The sequence below is a fragment of the Schistocerca serialis genome, unplaced genomic scaffold, assembly GCF_023864345.2.
Source record: "Schistocerca serialis cubense isolate TAMUIC-IGC-003099 unplaced genomic scaffold, iqSchSeri2.2 HiC_scaffold_982, whole genome shotgun sequence".
Taxonomy (NCBI): domain Eukaryota; kingdom Metazoa; phylum Arthropoda; class Insecta; order Orthoptera; family Acrididae; genus Schistocerca; species Schistocerca serialis.
The window spans coordinates 14503-30011 of record NW_026048609.1 but is presented as its reverse complement, the minus strand read 5'-3'; the positions used below and the strand labels follow the sequence as shown (position 1 = coordinate 30011).

General features: G+C 53.6%; 35 non-coding genes across 35 annotated transcripts; 28 read left to right on the top strand and 7 right to left on the bottom strand.

The window, feature by feature from the left end:
• Nucleotides 1-49: 49 nt before the first annotated feature.
• Nucleotides 50-121, top strand: Trnae-uuc (transfer RNA glutamic acid (anticodon UUC)). The gene has a single exon. It is a non-coding gene; the product is annotated as a tRNA-Glu (tRNA).
• Nucleotides 122-417: 296 nt separating this feature from the next.
• On the top strand, nucleotides 418-490 carry Trnak-uuu (transfer RNA lysine (anticodon UUU)). Its single transcript has one exon. It is a non-coding gene; the product is annotated as a tRNA-Lys (tRNA).
• A 139-nt stretch (nucleotides 491-629) lies between these two features.
• On the top strand, nucleotides 630-711 carry Trnas-aga (transfer RNA serine (anticodon AGA)). The gene has a single exon. It is a non-coding gene; the product is annotated as a tRNA-Ser (tRNA).
• A 272-nt stretch (nucleotides 712-983) lies between these two features.
• Trnag-ucc (transfer RNA glycine (anticodon UCC)) lies at nucleotides 984-1055 on the bottom strand. The gene has a single exon. It is a non-coding gene; the product is annotated as a tRNA-Gly (tRNA).
• Nucleotides 1056-1868: 813 nt separating this feature from the next.
• On the top strand, nucleotides 1869-1941 carry Trnam-cau (transfer RNA methionine (anticodon CAU)). Its single transcript has one exon. It is a non-coding gene; the product is annotated as a tRNA-Met (tRNA).
• Nucleotides 1942-2263: 322 nt separating this feature from the next.
• Trnae-uuc (transfer RNA glutamic acid (anticodon UUC)) lies at nucleotides 2264-2335 on the top strand. Its single transcript has one exon. It is a non-coding gene; the product is annotated as a tRNA-Glu (tRNA).
• Nucleotides 2336-2631: 296 nt separating this feature from the next.
• On the top strand, nucleotides 2632-2704 carry Trnak-uuu (transfer RNA lysine (anticodon UUU)). Its single transcript has one exon. It is a non-coding gene; the product is annotated as a tRNA-Lys (tRNA).
• A 139-nt stretch (nucleotides 2705-2843) lies between these two features.
• Trnas-aga (transfer RNA serine (anticodon AGA)) lies at nucleotides 2844-2925 on the top strand. The gene has a single exon. It is a non-coding gene; the product is annotated as a tRNA-Ser (tRNA).
• Nucleotides 2926-3197: 272 nt separating this feature from the next.
• Trnag-ucc (transfer RNA glycine (anticodon UCC)) lies at nucleotides 3198-3269 on the bottom strand. The gene has a single exon. It is a non-coding gene; the product is annotated as a tRNA-Gly (tRNA).
• Nucleotides 3270-4082: 813 nt separating this feature from the next.
• On the top strand, nucleotides 4083-4155 carry Trnam-cau (transfer RNA methionine (anticodon CAU)). Its single transcript has one exon. It is a non-coding gene; the product is annotated as a tRNA-Met (tRNA).
• Nucleotides 4156-4477: 322 nt separating this feature from the next.
• On the top strand, nucleotides 4478-4549 carry Trnae-uuc (transfer RNA glutamic acid (anticodon UUC)). Its single transcript has one exon. It is a non-coding gene; the product is annotated as a tRNA-Glu (tRNA).
• A 297-nt stretch (nucleotides 4550-4846) lies between these two features.
• Trnak-uuu (transfer RNA lysine (anticodon UUU)) lies at nucleotides 4847-4919 on the top strand. Its single transcript has one exon. It is a non-coding gene; the product is annotated as a tRNA-Lys (tRNA).
• Nucleotides 4920-5058: 139 nt separating this feature from the next.
• Trnas-aga (transfer RNA serine (anticodon AGA)) lies at nucleotides 5059-5140 on the top strand. The gene has a single exon. It is a non-coding gene; the product is annotated as a tRNA-Ser (tRNA).
• A 272-nt stretch (nucleotides 5141-5412) lies between these two features.
• Nucleotides 5413-5484, bottom strand: Trnag-ucc (transfer RNA glycine (anticodon UCC)). The gene has a single exon. It is a non-coding gene; the product is annotated as a tRNA-Gly (tRNA).
• Nucleotides 5485-6297: 813 nt separating this feature from the next.
• Trnam-cau (transfer RNA methionine (anticodon CAU)) lies at nucleotides 6298-6370 on the top strand. Its single transcript has one exon. It is a non-coding gene; the product is annotated as a tRNA-Met (tRNA).
• A 322-nt stretch (nucleotides 6371-6692) lies between these two features.
• On the top strand, nucleotides 6693-6764 carry Trnag-ucc (transfer RNA glycine (anticodon UCC)). Its single transcript has one exon. It is a non-coding gene; the product is annotated as a tRNA-Gly (tRNA).
• A 296-nt stretch (nucleotides 6765-7060) lies between these two features.
• On the top strand, nucleotides 7061-7133 carry Trnak-uuu (transfer RNA lysine (anticodon UUU)). The gene has a single exon. It is a non-coding gene; the product is annotated as a tRNA-Lys (tRNA).
• A 139-nt stretch (nucleotides 7134-7272) lies between these two features.
• Trnas-aga (transfer RNA serine (anticodon AGA)) lies at nucleotides 7273-7354 on the top strand. Its single transcript has one exon. It is a non-coding gene; the product is annotated as a tRNA-Ser (tRNA).
• Nucleotides 7355-7625: 271 nt separating this feature from the next.
• Trnag-ucc (transfer RNA glycine (anticodon UCC)) lies at nucleotides 7626-7697 on the bottom strand. Its single transcript has one exon. It is a non-coding gene; the product is annotated as a tRNA-Gly (tRNA).
• Nucleotides 7698-8510: 813 nt separating this feature from the next.
• On the top strand, nucleotides 8511-8583 carry Trnam-cau (transfer RNA methionine (anticodon CAU)). Its single transcript has one exon. It is a non-coding gene; the product is annotated as a tRNA-Met (tRNA).
• A 322-nt stretch (nucleotides 8584-8905) lies between these two features.
• On the top strand, nucleotides 8906-8977 carry Trnae-uuc (transfer RNA glutamic acid (anticodon UUC)). Its single transcript has one exon. It is a non-coding gene; the product is annotated as a tRNA-Glu (tRNA).
• A 296-nt stretch (nucleotides 8978-9273) lies between these two features.
• Trnak-uuu (transfer RNA lysine (anticodon UUU)) lies at nucleotides 9274-9346 on the top strand. Its single transcript has one exon. It is a non-coding gene; the product is annotated as a tRNA-Lys (tRNA).
• Nucleotides 9347-9485: 139 nt separating this feature from the next.
• Nucleotides 9486-9567, top strand: Trnas-aga (transfer RNA serine (anticodon AGA)). The gene has a single exon. It is a non-coding gene; the product is annotated as a tRNA-Ser (tRNA).
• A 272-nt stretch (nucleotides 9568-9839) lies between these two features.
• Nucleotides 9840-9911, bottom strand: Trnag-ucc (transfer RNA glycine (anticodon UCC)). The gene has a single exon. It is a non-coding gene; the product is annotated as a tRNA-Gly (tRNA).
• Nucleotides 9912-10724: 813 nt separating this feature from the next.
• On the top strand, nucleotides 10725-10797 carry Trnam-cau (transfer RNA methionine (anticodon CAU)). Its single transcript has one exon. It is a non-coding gene; the product is annotated as a tRNA-Met (tRNA).
• A 322-nt stretch (nucleotides 10798-11119) lies between these two features.
• Nucleotides 11120-11191, top strand: Trnae-uuc (transfer RNA glutamic acid (anticodon UUC)). The gene has a single exon. It is a non-coding gene; the product is annotated as a tRNA-Glu (tRNA).
• Nucleotides 11192-11487: 296 nt separating this feature from the next.
• On the top strand, nucleotides 11488-11560 carry Trnak-uuu (transfer RNA lysine (anticodon UUU)). Its single transcript has one exon. It is a non-coding gene; the product is annotated as a tRNA-Lys (tRNA).
• A 139-nt stretch (nucleotides 11561-11699) lies between these two features.
• Trnas-aga (transfer RNA serine (anticodon AGA)) lies at nucleotides 11700-11781 on the top strand. Its single transcript has one exon. It is a non-coding gene; the product is annotated as a tRNA-Ser (tRNA).
• Nucleotides 11782-12053: 272 nt separating this feature from the next.
• Nucleotides 12054-12125, bottom strand: Trnag-ucc (transfer RNA glycine (anticodon UCC)). The gene has a single exon. It is a non-coding gene; the product is annotated as a tRNA-Gly (tRNA).
• An 813-nt stretch (nucleotides 12126-12938) lies between these two features.
• Nucleotides 12939-13011, top strand: Trnam-cau (transfer RNA methionine (anticodon CAU)). The gene has a single exon. It is a non-coding gene; the product is annotated as a tRNA-Met (tRNA).
• A 322-nt stretch (nucleotides 13012-13333) lies between these two features.
• On the top strand, nucleotides 13334-13405 carry Trnae-uuc (transfer RNA glutamic acid (anticodon UUC)). Its single transcript has one exon. It is a non-coding gene; the product is annotated as a tRNA-Glu (tRNA).
• Nucleotides 13406-13701: 296 nt separating this feature from the next.
• Trnak-uuu (transfer RNA lysine (anticodon UUU)) lies at nucleotides 13702-13774 on the top strand. The gene has a single exon. It is a non-coding gene; the product is annotated as a tRNA-Lys (tRNA).
• A 139-nt stretch (nucleotides 13775-13913) lies between these two features.
• On the top strand, nucleotides 13914-13995 carry Trnas-aga (transfer RNA serine (anticodon AGA)). Its single transcript has one exon. It is a non-coding gene; the product is annotated as a tRNA-Ser (tRNA).
• Nucleotides 13996-14267: 272 nt separating this feature from the next.
• Trnag-ucc (transfer RNA glycine (anticodon UCC)) lies at nucleotides 14268-14339 on the bottom strand. Its single transcript has one exon. It is a non-coding gene; the product is annotated as a tRNA-Gly (tRNA).
• Nucleotides 14340-15152: 813 nt separating this feature from the next.
• Nucleotides 15153-15225, top strand: Trnam-cau (transfer RNA methionine (anticodon CAU)). The gene has a single exon. It is a non-coding gene; the product is annotated as a tRNA-Met (tRNA).
• The last annotated feature ends 284 nt before the right edge of the window (nucleotides 15226-15509 follow it).

Below are 15509 nucleotides of genomic sequence, written 5' to 3'. Positions count from 1 at the left end.
GCACGAAAAGCGAGAGGAGAGGGAGTAAATCTGACGTTTATCGAGCAAATCCGGTGTGGTCTAGTGGCTAGGATACCTGGCTTTCACCCAGGAGGCCCGGGTTCGATTCCCGGTACCGGAAGGGAAATTTTTGCGCACACGACCCTCCATGTTTTGGCCCTCCAACCCTCGTTTGTCGCCCTCCTTCCGGAGCTTCAACCGAGCGTAATCGGGGAAAACAGGCACGAGATGCAATTACTGTCAGCACCGGGGTAAAGGGAGAAGAGGCACTGGTCCGCTGTTGGGCTGCTACCAGCGTCAGTGGCAAGTCGGTGAAGTCGCCAGTTGCGCCAGAAGCCAGCAATTACCGTAGTACGCCTACACACGCGTTCCAGTTATTCACATTGCCTGCAGCTGCTCCATCCACAGCAAGCGTGAGCCCGGATAGCTCAGTCGGTAGAGCATTAGGCTTTTAACCTAAGGGTCCAGGGTTCGAGTCCCTGTCCGGGCGAAGATTTTAACGCTTCCGTAATGGCTCGTCTCGTAGCGCTGGTAGCCCTGCCGTAATCAGTGCACGGAGTTCGTTTCCTGTCAACATTCTGCGCAGAACGGTTTGATTTTTCACGATTCGAGGGGACTTTTGGCTGCGAGCAGTCGTGGCCGAGTGGTTAAGGCGTCTGACTAGAAATCAGATTCCCTCTGGGAGCGTAGGTTCGAGTCCTACCGACTGCGTCTCTTTTTTTTTTATTTTTTTGTTTAAGAAGAAGGAGCACAAAACTTCGCAGTTTGCCTGTACTTCGCTACACCTCACCTCTCACAGCCGTTTATATCGCCTGTCCTCTTGATAAGGGCGAATTCCAAGCGTCAGCTTTCGCGTCAGCCGAGCAAAGTCGGGACAAGTCGGGACATACTACAGGATGGCCTGGAGTGGAGCAACGACGGAAAGAAAACGTTAATGTAACAGCACGTGGCTCACATACTCAGACGTAAAAATTTGCGCCCGTTGCGGTGGCCGGGAATCGAACCCGGATCAACTGCTGGGAAGGCAACTATGCTCACCATTACACCACCACCGCACAGCCGCTGCTCGTAACGCCGCGCTGTGTCGGCTTCCCGCCCGCCGGCAGCGGCCCACGGTGATAGTAGCTGTAGGCGCTTTACGAGGTAGGAGGGTGCATCCACACGCGTTCGGGCAGCGCCTCCACGCACGCTGCGTCTTTGGGCAAGACTCGTCGCCGCGGCCGCAAGGTTACTCACACGATAGTGATGAGCGGTCGCTTTAAGGCAGTGTAGTGGGGGACTCCGCGTGTGTAGCACTTTTTTCGGCTGTATCCGGCGTCGTTGGGTGGCAATCCCACTTTCCCTGCAGACAGCTACTCTGGAATATGCTCGGGAAGCACGGCCGACCGCCCCCAACAAATGCAACTAAAAAAATGAGAACAACAACTAAAAAAGTGGTAGGTTGTTCGCCTACCACTCGGGCGGCCCGGGTTCGATTCCCGGCCGATGCATCGTTTTGCTGTTCTCGCTATAATGCTGCCGCGCCGATTGCTCGTTTGAGCTGCGTCAGCCTCAGGAATGTATAGCAGGATTCGCTGTGAGAAGAACCAAACACGCAGCACGCAAGAGACCGTACTTGGACGGACGCGTGCTATTTCTGAACTCTAGCGTCAGCCTGGCCCTACAGGCCGCTGTGTTCAGGTGCCGCAAGGGCGATGTACTGTAACCTCAGGCAGTGCTGCTTTCCGTTGAAAAAGCCGCGGCAGCAGTTTAATCTAGCAATTCGGGAAAGCACGTGTAGCAACACAACAGATTCTTGAGAAAGCGCAAACTGTCTATCTCTAATATGCGAGACTTACCAAGTTTCCTGGGACGTTGCTTGCAAACGTGCCTCGGTAGCGCAGTGGGTAGCGCGTAAGTCTCATAATCTTAAGGTCGTGAGTTCGATCCTCACCCGGGGCATTTAATTTGCTGTACATCATGGCTGAATTAACGGCGTTGCTGTTGCTAGGGAACGAACTGAATTGTCGTTTGTTATCCACAAGGAGCCCACGCCTCAGCGTTAAAATGTTTACATCCAGCTATGGCAAGGTACAGCTTTGACCTTTCTCCTCCCCTGTTGTGAGTAAAATATGATGCAAACTGCAATGAATTGTCAGTTTCGAGCTGTGCGCCATGCCAGTCTGCAAGCGCAAATATGCTCGCAAACAGAGAACACCACTAAGTCCGGATTCAGCACGAAAAGCGAGAGGAGAGGGAGTAAATCTGACGTTTATCGAGCAAATCCGGTGTGGTCTAGTGGCTAGGATACCTGGCTTTCACCCAGGAGGCCCGGGTTCGATTCCCGGTACCGGAAGGGAAATTTTTGCGCACACGACCCTCCATGTTTTGGCCCTCCAACCCTCGTTTGTCGCCCTCCTTCCGGAGCTTCAACCGAGCGTAATCGGGGAAAACAGGCACGAGATGCAATTACTGTCAGCACCGGGGTAAAGGGAGAAGAGGCACTGGTCCGCTGTTGGGCTGCTACCAGCGTCAGTGGCAAGTCGGTGAAGTCGCCAGTTGCGCCAGAAGCCAGCAATTACCGTAGTACGCCTACACACGCGTTCCAGTTATTCACATTGCCTGCAGCTGCTCCATCCACAGCAAGCGTGAGCCCGGATAGCTCAGTCGGTAGAGCATTAGGCTTTTAACCTAAGGGTCCAGGGTTCGAGTCCCTGTCCGGGCGAAGATTTTAACGCTTCCGTAATGGCTCGTCTCGTAGCGCTGGTAGCCCTGCCGTAATCAGTGCACGGAGTTCGTTTCCTGTCAACATTCTGCGCAGAACGGTTTGATTTTTCACGATTCGAGGGGACTTTTGGCTGCGAGCAGTCGTGGCCGAGTGGTTAAGGCGTCTGACTAGAAATCAGATTCCCTCTGGGAGCGTAGGTTCGAGTCCTACCGACTGCGTCTCTTTTTTTTTTATTTTTTTGTTTAAGAAGAAGGAGCACAAAACTTCGCAGTTTGCCTGTACTTCGCTACACCTCACCTCTCACAGCCGTTTATATCGCCTGTCCTCTTGATAAGGGCGAATTCCAAGCGTCAGCTTTCGCGTCAGCCGAGCAAAGTCGGGACAAGTCGGGACATACTACAGGATGGCCTGGAGTGGAGCAACGACGGAAAGAAAACGTTAATGTAACAGCACGTGGCTCACATACTCAGACGTAAAAATTTGCGCCCGTTGCGGTGGCCGGGAATCGAACCCGGATCAACTGCTGGGAAGGCAACTATGCTCACCATTACACCACCACCGCACAGCCGCTGCTCGTAACGCCGCGCTGTGTCGGCTTCCCGCCCGCCGGCAGCGGCCCACGGTGATAGTAGCTGTAGGCGCTTTACGAGGTAGGAGGGTGCATCCACACGCGTTCGGGCAGCGCCTCCACGCACGCTGCGTCTTTGGGCAAGACTCGTCGCCGCGGCCGCAAGGTTACTCACACGATAGTGATGAGCGGTCGCTTTAAGGCAGTGTAGTGGGGGACTCCGCGTGTGTAGCACTTTTTTCGGCTGTATCCGGCGTCGTTGGGTGGCAATCCCACTTTCCCTGCAGACAGCTACTCTGGAATATGCTCGGGAAGCACGGCCGACCGCCCCCAACAAATGCAACTAAAAAAATGAGAACAACAACTAAAAAAGTGGTAGGTTGTTCGCCTACCACTCGGGCGGCCCGGGTTCGATTCCCGGCCGATGCATCGTTTTGCTGTTCTCGCTATAATGCTGCCGCGCCGATTGCTCGTTTGAGCTGCGTCAGCCTCAGGAATGTATAGCAGGATTCGCTGTGAGAAGAACCAAACACGCAGCACGCAAGAGACCGTACTTGGACGGACGCGTGCTATTTCTGAACTCTAGCGTCAGCCTGGCCCTACAGGCCGCTGTGTTCAGGTGCCGCAAGGGCGATGTACTGTAACCTCAGGCAGTGCTGCTTTCCGTTGAAAAAGCCGCGGCAGCAGTTTAATCTAGCAATTCGGGAAAGCACGTGTAGCAACACAACAGATTCTTGAGAAAGCGCAAACTGTCTATCTCTAATATGCGAGACTTACCAAGTTTCCTGGGACGTTGCTTGCAAACGTGCCTCGGTAGCGCAGTGGGTAGCGCGTAAGTCTCATAATCTTAAGGTCGTGAGTTCGATCCTCACCCGGGGCATTTAATTTGCTGTACATCATGGCTGAATTAACGGCGTTGCTGTTGCTAGGGAACGAACTGAATTGTCGTTTGTTATCCACAAGGAGCCCACGCCTCAGCGTTAAAATGTTTACATCCAGCTATGGCAAGGTACAGCTTTGACCTTTCTCCTCCCCTGTTGTGAGTAAAATATGATGCAAACTGCAATGAATTGTCAGTTTCGAGCTGTGCGCCATGCCAGTCTGCAAGCGCAAATATGCTCGCAAACAGAGAACACCACTAAGTCCGGATTCAGCACGAAAAGCGAGAGGAGAGGGAGTAAATCTGACGTTTATCGAGCAAATCTGGTGTGGTCTAGTGGCTAGGATACCTGGCTTTCACCCAGGAGGCCCGGGTTCGATTCCCGGTACCGGAAGGGAAATTTTTGCGCACACGACCCTCCATGTTTTGGCCCTCCAACCCTCGTTTGTCGCCCTCCTTCCGGAGCTTCAACCGAGCGTAATCGGGGAAAACAGGCACGAGATGCAATTACTGTCAGCACCGGGGTAAAGGGAGAAGAGGCACTGGTCCGCTGTTGGGCTGCTACCAGCGTCAGTGGCAAGTCGGTGAAGTCGCCAGTTGCGCCAGAAGCCAGCAATTACCGTAGTACGCCTACACACGCGTTCCAGTTATTCACATTGCCTGCAGCTGCTCCATTCCACAGCAAGCGTGAGCCCGGATAGCTCAGTCGGTAGAGCATTAGGCTTTTAACCTAAGGGTCCAGGGTTCGAGTCCCTGTCCGGGCGAAGATTTTAACGCTTCCGTAATGGCTCGTCTCGTAGCGCTGGTAGCCCTGCCGTAATCAGTGCACGGAGTTCGTTTCCTGTCAACATTCTGCGCAGAACGGTTTGATTTTTCACGATTCGAGGGGACTTTTGGCTGCGAGCAGTCGTGGCCGAGTGGTTAAGGCGTCTGACTAGAAATCAGATTCCCTCTGGGAGCGTAGGTTCGAGTCCTACCGACTGCGTCTCTTTTTTTTTTATTTTTTTGTTTAAGAAGAAGGAGCACAAAACTTCGCAGTTTGCCTGTACTTCGCTACACCTCACCTCTCACAGCCGTTTATATCGCCTGTCCTCTTGATAAGGGCGAATTCCAAGCGTCAGCTTTCGCGTCAGCCGAGCAAAGTCGGGACAAGTCGGGACATACTACAGGATGGCCTGGAGTGGAGCAACGACGGAAAGAAAACGTTAATGTAACAGCACGTGGCTCACATACTCAGACGTAAAAATTTGCGCCCGTTGCGGTGGCCGGGAATCGAACCCGGATCAACTGCTGGGAAGGCAACTATGCTCACCATTACACCACCACCGCACAGCCGCTGCTCGTAACGCCGCGCTGTGTCGGCTTCCCGCCCGCCGGCAGCGGCCCACGGTGATAGTAGCTGTAGGCGCTTTACGAGGTAGGAGGGTGCATCCACACGCGTTCGGGCAGCGCCTCCACGCACGCTGCGTCTTTGGGCAAGACTCGTCGCCGCGGCCGCAAGGTTACTCACACGATAGTGATGAGCGGTCGCTTTAAGGCAGTGTAGTGGGGGACTCCGCGTGTGTAGCACTTTTTTCGGCTGTATCCGGCGTCGTTGGGTGGCAATCCCACTTTCCCTGCAGACAGCTACTCTGGAATATGCTCGGGAAGCACGGCCGACCGCCCCCAACAAATGCAACTAAAAAAATGAGAACAACAACTAAAAAAGTGGTAGGTTGTTCGCCTACCACTCGGGCGGCCCGGGTTCGATTCCCGGCCGATGCATCGTTTTGCTGTTCTCGCTATAATGCTGCCGCGCCGATTGCTCGTTTGAGCTGCGTCAGCCTCAGGAATGTATAGCAGGATTCGCTGTGAGAAGAACCAAACACGCAGCACGCAAGAGACCGTACTTGGACGGACGCGTGCTATTTCTGAACTCTAGCGTCAGCCTGGCCCTACAGGCCGCTGTGTTCAGGTGCCGCAAGGGCGATGTACTGTAACCTCAGGCAGTGCTGCTTTCCGTTGAAAAAGCCGCGGCAGCAGTTTAATCTAGCAATTCGGGAAAGCACGTGTAGCAACACAACAGATTCTTGAGAAAGCGCAAACTGTCTATCTCTAATATGCGAGACTTACCAAGTTTCCTGGGACGTTGCTTGCAAACGTGCCTCGGTAGCGCAGTGGGTAGCGCGTAAGTCTCATAATCTTAAGGTCGTGAGTTCGATCCTCACCCGGGGCATTTAATTTGCTGTACATCATGGCTGAATTAACGGCGTTGCTGTTGCTAGGGAACGAACTGAATTGTCGTTTGTTATCCACAAGGAGCCCACGCCTCAGCGTTAAAATGTTTACATCCAGCTATGGCAAGGTACAGCTTTGACCTTTCTCCTCCCCTGTTGTGAGTAAAATATGATGCAAACTGCAATGAATTGTCAGTTTCGAGCTGTGCGCCATGCCAGTCTGCAAGCGCAAATATGCTCGCAAACAGAGAACACCACTAAGTCCGGATTCAGCACGAAAAGCGAGAGGAGAGGGAGTAAATCTGACGTTTATCGAGCAAATCCGGTGTGGTCTAGTGGCTAGGATACCTGGCTTCCACCCAGGAGGCCCGGGTTCGATTCCCGGTACCGGAAGGGAAGTTTTTGCGCACACGACCCTCCATGTTTTGGCCCTCCAACCCTCGTTTGTCGCCCTCCTTCCGGAGCTTCAACCGAGCGTAATCGGGGAAAACAGGCACGAGATGCAATTACTGTCAGCACCGGGGTAAAGGGAGAAGAGGCACTGGTCCGCTGTTGGGCTGCTACCAGCGTCAGTGGCAAGTCGGTGAAGTCGCCAGTTGCGCCAGAAGCCAGCAATTACCGTAGTACGCCTACACACGCGTTCCAGTTATTCACATTGCCTGCAGCTGCTCCATCCACAGCAAGCGTGAGCCCGGATAGCTCAGTCGGTAGAGCATTAGGCTTTTAACCTAAGGGTCCAGGGTTCGAGTCCCTGTCCGGGCGAAGATTTTAACGCTTCCGTAATGGCTCGTCTCGTAGCGCTGGTAGCCCTGCCGTAATCAGTGCACGGAGTTCGTTTCCTGTCAACATTCTGCGCAGAACGGTTTGATTTTTCACGATTCGAGGGGACTTTTGGCTGCGAGCAGTCGTGGCCGAGTGGTTAAGGCGTCTGACTAGAAATCAGATTCCCTCTGGGAGCGTAGGTTCGAGTCCTACCGACTGCGTCTCTTTTTTTTTATTTTTTTGTTTAAGAAGAAGGAGCACAAAACTTCGCAGTTTGCCTGTACTTCGCTACACCTCACCTCTCACAGCCGTTTATATCGCCTGTCCTCTTGATAAGGGCGAATTCCAAGCGTCAGCTTTCGCGTCAGCCGAGCAAAGTCGGGACAAGTCGGGACATACTACAGGATGGCCTGGAGTGGAGCAACGACGGAAAGAAAACGTTAATGTAACAGCACGTGGCTCACATACTCAGACGTAAAAATTTGCGCCCGTTGCGGTGGCCGGGAATCGAACCCGGATCAACTGCTGGGAAGGCAACTATGCTCACCATTACACCACCACCGCACAGCCGCTGCTCGTAACGCCGCGCTGTGTCGGCTTCCCGCCCGCCGGCAGCGGCCCACGGTGATAGTAGCTGTAGGCGCTTTACGAGGTAGGAGGGTGCATCCACACGCGTTCGGGCAGCGCCTCCACGCACGCTGCGTCTTTGGGCAAGACTCGTCGCCGCGGCCGCAAGGTTACTCACACGATAGTGATGAGCGGTCGCTTTAAGGCAGTGTAGTGGGGGACTCCGCGTGTGTAGCACTTTTTTCGGCTGTATCCGGCGTCGTTGGGTGGCAATCCCACTTTCCCTGCAGACAGCTACTCTGGAATATGCTCGGGAAGCACGGCCGACCGCCCCCAACAAATGCAACTAAAAAAATGAGAACAACAACTAAAAAAGTGGTAGGTTGTTCGCCTACCACTCGGGCGGCCCGGGTTCGATTCCCGGCCGATGCATCGTTTTGCTGTTCTCGCTATAATGCTGCCGCGCCGATTGCTCGTTTGAGCTGCGTCAGCCTCAGGAATGTATAGCAGGATTCGCTGTGAGAAGAACCAAACACGCAGCACGCAAGAGACCGTACTTGGACGGACGCGTGCTATTTCTGAACTCTAGCGTCAGCCTGGCCCTACAGGCCGCTGTGTTCAGGTGCCGCAAGGGCGATGTACTGTAACCTCAGGCAGTGCTGCTTTCCGTTGAAAAAGCCGCGGCAGCAGTTTAATCTAGCAATTCGGGAAAGCACGTGTAGCAACACAACAGATTCTTGAGAAAGCGCAAACTGTCTATCTCTAATATGCGAGACTTACCAAGTTTCCTGGGACGTTGCTTGCAAACGTGCCTCGGTAGCGCAGTGGGTAGCGCGTAAGTCTCATAATCTTAAGGTCGTGAGTTCGATCCTCACCCGGGGCATTTAATTTGCTGTACATCATGGCTGAATTAACGGCGTTGCTGTTGCTAGGGAACGAACTGAATTGTCGTTTGTTATCCACAAGGAGCCCACGCCTCAGCGTTAAAATGTTTACATCCAGCTATGGCAAGGTACAGCTTTGACCTTTCTCCTCCCCTGTTGTGAGTAAAATATGATGCAAACTGCAATGAATTGTCAGTTTCGAGCTGTGCGCCATGCCAGTCTGCAAGCGCAAATATGCTCGCAAACAGAGAACACCACTAAGTCCGGATTCAGCACGAAAAGCGAGAGGAGAGGGAGTAAATCTGACGTTTATCGAGCAAATCCGGTGTGGTCTAGTGGCTAGGATACCTGGCTTTCACCCAGGAGGCCCGGGTTCGATTCCCGGTACCGGAAGGGAAGTTTTTGCGCACACGACCCTCCATGTTTTGGCCCTCCAACCCTCGTTTGTCGCCCTCCTTCCGGAGCTTCAACCGAGCGTAATCGGGGAAAACAGGCACGAGATGCAATTACTGTCAGCACCGGGGTAAAGGGAGAAGAGGCACTGGTCCGCTGTTGGGCTGCTACCAGCGTCAGTGGCAAGTCGGTGAAGTCGCCAGTTGCGCCAGAAGCCAGCAATTACCGTAGTACGCCTACACACGCGTTCCAGTTATTCACATTGCCTGCAGCTGCTCCATCCACAGCAAGCGTGAGCCCGGATAGCTCAGTCGGTAGAGCATTAGGCTTTTAACCTAAGGGTCCAGGGTTCGAGTCCCTGTCCGGGCGAAGATTTTAACGCTTCCGTAATGGCTCGTCTCGTAGCGCTGGTAGCCCTGCCGTAATCAGTGCACGGAGTTCGTTTCCTGTCAACATTCTGCGCAGAACGGTTTGATTTTTCACGATTCGAGGGGACTTTTGGCTGCGAGCAGTCGTGGCCGAGTGGTTAAGGCGTCTGACTAGAAATCAGATTCCCTCTGGGAGCGTAGGTTCGAGTCCTACCGACTGCGTCTCTTTTTTTTTTATTTTTTTGTTTAAGAAGAAGGAGCACAAAACTTCGCAGTTTGCCTGTACTTCGCTACACCTCACCTCTCACAGCCGTTTATATCGCCTGTCCTCTTGATAAGGGCGAATTCCAAGCGTCAGCTTTCGCGTCAGCCGAGCAAAGTCGGGACAAGTCGGGACATACTACAGGATGGCCTGGAGTGGAGCAACGACGGAAAGAAAACGTTAATGTAACAGCACGTGGCTCACATACTCAGACGTAAAAATTTGCGCCCGTTGCGGTGGCCGGGAATCGAACCCGGATCAACTGCTGGGAAGGCAACTATGCTCACCATTACACCACCACCGCACAGCCGCTGCTCGTAACGCCGCGCTGTGTCGGCTTCCCGCCCGCCGGCAGCGGCCCACGGTGATAGTAGCTGTAGGCGCTTTACGAGGTAGGAGGGTGCATCCACACGCGTTCGGGCAGCGCCTCCACTCACGCTGCGTCTTTGGGCAAGACTCGTCGCCGCGGCCGCAAGGTTACTCACACGATAGTGATGAGCGGTCGCTTTAAGGCAGTGTAGTGGGGGACTCCGCGTGTGTAGCACTTTTTTCGGCTGTATCCGGCGTCGTTGGGTGGCAATCCCACTTTCCCTGCAGACAGCTACTCTGGAATATGCTCGGGAAGCACGGCCGACCGCCCCCAACAAATGCAACTAAAAAAATGAGAACAACAACTAAAAAAGTGGTAGGTTGTTCGCCTACCACTCGGGCGGCCCGGGTTCGATTCCCGGCCGATGCATCGTTTTGCTGTTCTCGCTATAATGCTGCCGCGCCGATTGCTCGTTTGAGCTGCGTCAGCCTCAGGAATGTATAGCAGGATTCGCTGTGAGAAGAACCAAACACGCAGCACGCAAGAGACCGTACTTGGACGGACGCGTGCTATTTCTGAACTCTAGCGTCAGCCTGGCCCTACAGGCCGCTGTGTTCAGGTGCCGCAAGGGCGATGTACTGTAACCTCAGGCAGTGCTGCTTTCCGTTGAAAAAGCCGCGGCAGCAGTTTAATCTAGCAATTCGGGAAAGCACGTGTAGCAACACAACAGATTCTTGAGAAAGCGCAAACTGTCTATCTCTAATATGCGAGACTTACCAAGTTTCCTGGGACGTTGCTTGCAAACGTGCCTCGGTAGCGCAGTGGGTAGCGCGTAAGTCTCATAATCTTAAGGTCGTGAGTTCGATCCTCACCCGGGGCATTTAATTTGCTGTACATCATGGCTGAATTAACGGCGTTGCTGTTGCTAGGGAACGAACTGAATTGTCGTTTGTTATCCACAAGGAGCCCACGCCTCAGCGTTAAAATGTTTACATCCAGCTATGGCAAGGTACAGCTTTGACCTTTCTCCTCCCCTGTTGTGAGTAAAATATGATGCAAACTGCAATGAATTGTCAGTTTCGAGCTGTGCGCCATGCCAGTCTGCAAGCGCAAATATGCTCGCAAACAGAGAACACCACTAAGTCCGGATTCAGCACGAAAAGCGAGAGGAGAGGGAGTAAATCTGACGTTTATCGAGCAAATCCGGTGTGGTCTAGTGGCTAGGATACCTGGCTTTCACCCAGGAGGCCCGGGTTCGATTCCCGGTACCGGAAGGGAAGTTTTTGCGCACACGACCCTCCATGTTTTGGCCCTCCAACCCTCGTTTGTCGCCCTCCTTCCGGAGCTTCAACCGAGCGTAATCGGGGAAAACAGGCACGAGATGCAATTACTGTCAGCACCGGGGTAAAGGGAGAAGAGGCACTGGTCCGCTGTTGGGCTGCTACCAGCGTCAGTGGCAAGTCGGTGAAGTCGCCAGTTGCGCCAGAAGCCAGCAATTACCGTAGTACGCCTACACACGCGTTCCAGTTATTCACATTGCCTGCAGCTGCTCCATCCACAGCAAGCGTGAGCCCGGATAGCTCAGTCGGTAGAGCATTAGGCTTTTAACCTAAGGGTCCAGGGTTCGAGTCCCTGTCCGGGCGAAGATTTTAACGCTTCCGTAATGGCTCGTCTCGTAGCGCTGGTAGCCCTGCCGTAATCAGTGCACGGAGTTCGTTTCCTGTCAACATTCTGCGCAGAACGGTTTGATTTTTCACGATTCGAGGGGACTTTTGGCTGCGAGCAGTCGTGGCCGAGTGGTTAAGGCGTCTGACTAGAAATCAGATTCCCTCTGGGAGCGTAGGTTCGAGTCCTACCGACTGCGTCTCTTTTTTTTTTATTTTTTTGTTTAAGAAGAAGGAGCACAAAACTTCGCAGTTTGCCTGTACTTCGCTACACCTCACCTCTCACAGCCGTTTATATCGCCTGTCCTCTTGATAAGGGCGAATTCCAAGCGTCAGCTTTCGCGTCAGCCGAGCAAAGTCGGGACAAGTCGGGACATACTACAGGATGGCCTGGAGTGGAGCAACGACGGAAAGAAAACGTTAATGTAACAGCACGTGGCTCACATACTCAGACGTAAAAATTTGCGCCCGTTGCGGTGGCCGGGAATCGAACCCGGATCAACTGCTGGGAAGGCAACTATGCTCACCATTACACCACCACCGCACAGCCGCTGCTCGTAACGCCGCGCTGTGTCGGCTTCCCGCCCGCCGGCAGCGGCCCACGGTGATAGTAGCTGTAGGCGCTTTACGAGGTAGGAGGGTGCATCCACACGCGTTCGGGCAGCGCCTCCACGCACGCTGCGTCTTTGGGCAAGACTCGTCGCCGCGGCCGCAAGGTTACTCACACGATAGTGATGAGCGGTCGCTTTAAGGCAGTGTAGTGGGGGACTCCGCGTGTGTAGCACTTTTTTCGGCTGTATCCGGCGTCGTTGGGTGGCAATCCCACTTTCCCTGCAGACAGCTACTCTGGAATATGCTCGGGAAGCACGGCCGACCGCCCCCAACAAATGCAACTAAAAAAATGAGAACAACAACTAAAAAAGTGGTAGGTTGTTCGCCTACCACTCGGGCGGCCCGGGTTCGATTCCCGGCCGATGCATCGTTTTGCTGTTCTCGCTATAATGCTGCCGCGCCGATTGCTCGTTTGAGCTGCGTCAGCCTCAGGAATGTATAGCAGGATTCGCTGTGAGAAGAACCAAACACGCAGCACGCAAGAGACCGTACTTGGACGGACGCGTGCTATTTCTGAACTCTAGCGTCAGCCTGGCCCTACAGGCCGCTGTGTTCAGGTGCCGCAAGGGCGATGTACTGTAACCTCAGGCAGTGCTGCTTTCCGTTGAAAAAGCCGCGGCAGCAGTTTAATCTAGCAATTCGGGAAAGCACGTGTAGCAACACAACAGATTCTTGAGAAAGCGCAAACTGTCTATCTCTAATATGCGAGACTTACCAAGTTTCCTGGGACGTTGCTTGCAAACGTGCCTCGGTAGCGCAGTGGGTAGCGCGTAAGTCTCATAATCTTAAGGTCGTGAGTTCGATCCTCACCCGGGGCATTTAATTTGCTGTACATCATGGCTGAATTAACGGCGTTGCTGTTGCTAGGGAACGAACTGAATTGTCGTTTGTTATCCACAAGGAGCCCACGCCTCAGCGTTAAAATGTTTACATCCAGCTATGGCAAGGTACAGCTTTGACCTTTCTCCTCCCCTGTTGTGAGTAAAATATGATGCAAACTGCAATGAATTGTCAGTTTCGAGCTGTGCGCCATGCCAGTCTGCAAGCGCAAATATGCTCGCAAACAGAGAACACCACTAAGTCCGGATTCAGCACGAAAAGCGAGAGGAGAGGGAGTAAATCTGACGTTTATCGAGCAAATCCGGTGTGGTCTAGTGGCTAGGATACCTGGCTTTCACCCAGGAGGCCCGGGTTCGATTCCCGGTACCGGAAGGGAAGTTTTTGCGCACACGACCCTCCATGTTTTGGCCCTCCAACCCTCGTTTGTCGCCCTCCTTCCGGAGCTTCAACCGAGCGTAATCGGGGAAAACAGGCACGAGATGCAATTACTGTCAGCACCGGGGTAAAGGGAGAAGAGGCACTGGTCCGCTGTTGGGCTGCTACCAGCGTCAGTGGCAAGTCGGTGAAGTCGCCAGTTGCGCCAGAAGCCAGCAATTACCGTAGTACGCCTACACACGCGTTCCAGTTATTCACATTGCCTGCAGCTGCTCCATCCACAGCAAGCGTGAGCCCGGATAGCTCAGTCGGTAGAGCATTAGGCTTTTAACCTAAGGGTCCAGGGTTCGAGTCCCTGTCCGGGCGAAGATTTTAACGCTTCCGTAATGGCTCGTCTCGTAGCGCTGGTAGCCCTGCCGTAATCAGTGCACGGAGTTCGTTTCCTGTCAACATTCTGCGCAGAACGGTTTGATTTTTCACGATTCGAGGGGACTTTTGGCTGCGAGCAGTCGTGGCCGAGTGGTTAAGGCGTCTGACTAGAAATCAGATTCCCTCTGGGAGCGTAGGTTCGAGTCCTACCGACTGCGTCTCTTTTTTTTTTATTTTTTTGTTTAAGAAGAAGGAGCACAAAACTTCGCAGTTTGCCTGTACTTCGCTACACCTCACCTCTCACAGCCGTTTATATCGCCTGTCCTCTTGATAAGGGCGAATTCCAAGCGTCAGCTTTCGCGTCAGCCGAGCAAAGTCGGGACAAGTCGGGACATACTACAGGATGGCCTGGAGTGGAGCAACGACGGAAAGAAAACGTTAATGTAACAGCACGTGGCTCACATACTCAGACGTAAAAATTTGCGCCCGTTGCGGTGGCCGGGAATCGAACCCGGATCAACTGCTGGGAAGGCAACTATGCTCACCATTACACCACCACCGCACAGCCGCTGCTCGTAACGCCGCGCTGTGTCGGCTTCCCGCCCGCCGGCAGCGGCCCACGGTGATAGTAGCTGTAGGCGCTTTACGAGGTAGGAGGGTGCATCCACACGCGTTCGGGCAGCGCCTCCACGCACGCTGCGTCTTTGGGCAAGACTCGTCGCCGCGGCCGCAAGGTTACTCACACGATAGTGATGAGCGGTCGCTTTAAGGCAGTGTAGTGGGGGACTCCGCGTGTGTAGCACTTTTTTCGGCTGTATCCGGCGTCGTTGGGTGGCAATCCCACTTTCCCTGCAGGCAGCTACTCTGGAATATGCTCGGGAAGCACGGCCGACCGCCCCCAACAAATGCAACTAAAAAAATGAGAACAACAACTAAAAAAGTGGTAGGTTGTTCGCCTACCACTCGGGCGGCCCGGGTTCGATTCCCGGCCGATGCATCGTTTTGCTGTTCTCGCTATAATGCTGCCGCGCCGATTGCTCGTTTGAGCTGCGTCAGCCTCAGGAATGTATAGCAGGATTCGCTGTGAGAAGAACCAAACACGCAGCACGCAAGAGACCGTACTTGGACGGACGCGTGCTATTTCTGAACTCTAGCGTCAGCCTGGCCCTACAGGCCGCTGTGTTCAGGTGCCGCAAGGGCGATGTACTGTAACCTCAGGCAGTGCTGCTTTCCGTTGAAAAAGCCGCGGCAGCAGTTTAATCTAGCAATTCGGGAAAGCACGTGTAGCAACACAACAGATTCTTGAGAAAGCGCAAACTGTCTATCTCTAATATGCGAGACTTACCAAGTTTCCTGGGACGTTGCTTGCAAACGTGCCTCGGTAGCGCAGTGGGTAGCGCGTAAGTCTCATAATCTTAAGGTCGTGAGTTCGATCCTCACCCGGGGCATTTAATTTGCTGTACATCATGGCTGAATTAACGGCGTTGCTGTTGCTAGGGAACGAACTGAATTGTCGTTTGTTATCCACAAGGAGCCCACGCCTCAGCGTTAAAATGTTTACATCCAGCTATGGCAAGGTACAGCTTTGACCTTTCTCCTCCCCTGTTGTGAGTAAAATATGATGCAAACTGCAATGAATTGTCAGTTTCGAGCTGTGCGCCATGCCAGTCTGCAAGCGCAAATATGCTCGCAAACAGAGAACACCACTAAGTCCGGATTCAGCACGAAAAGC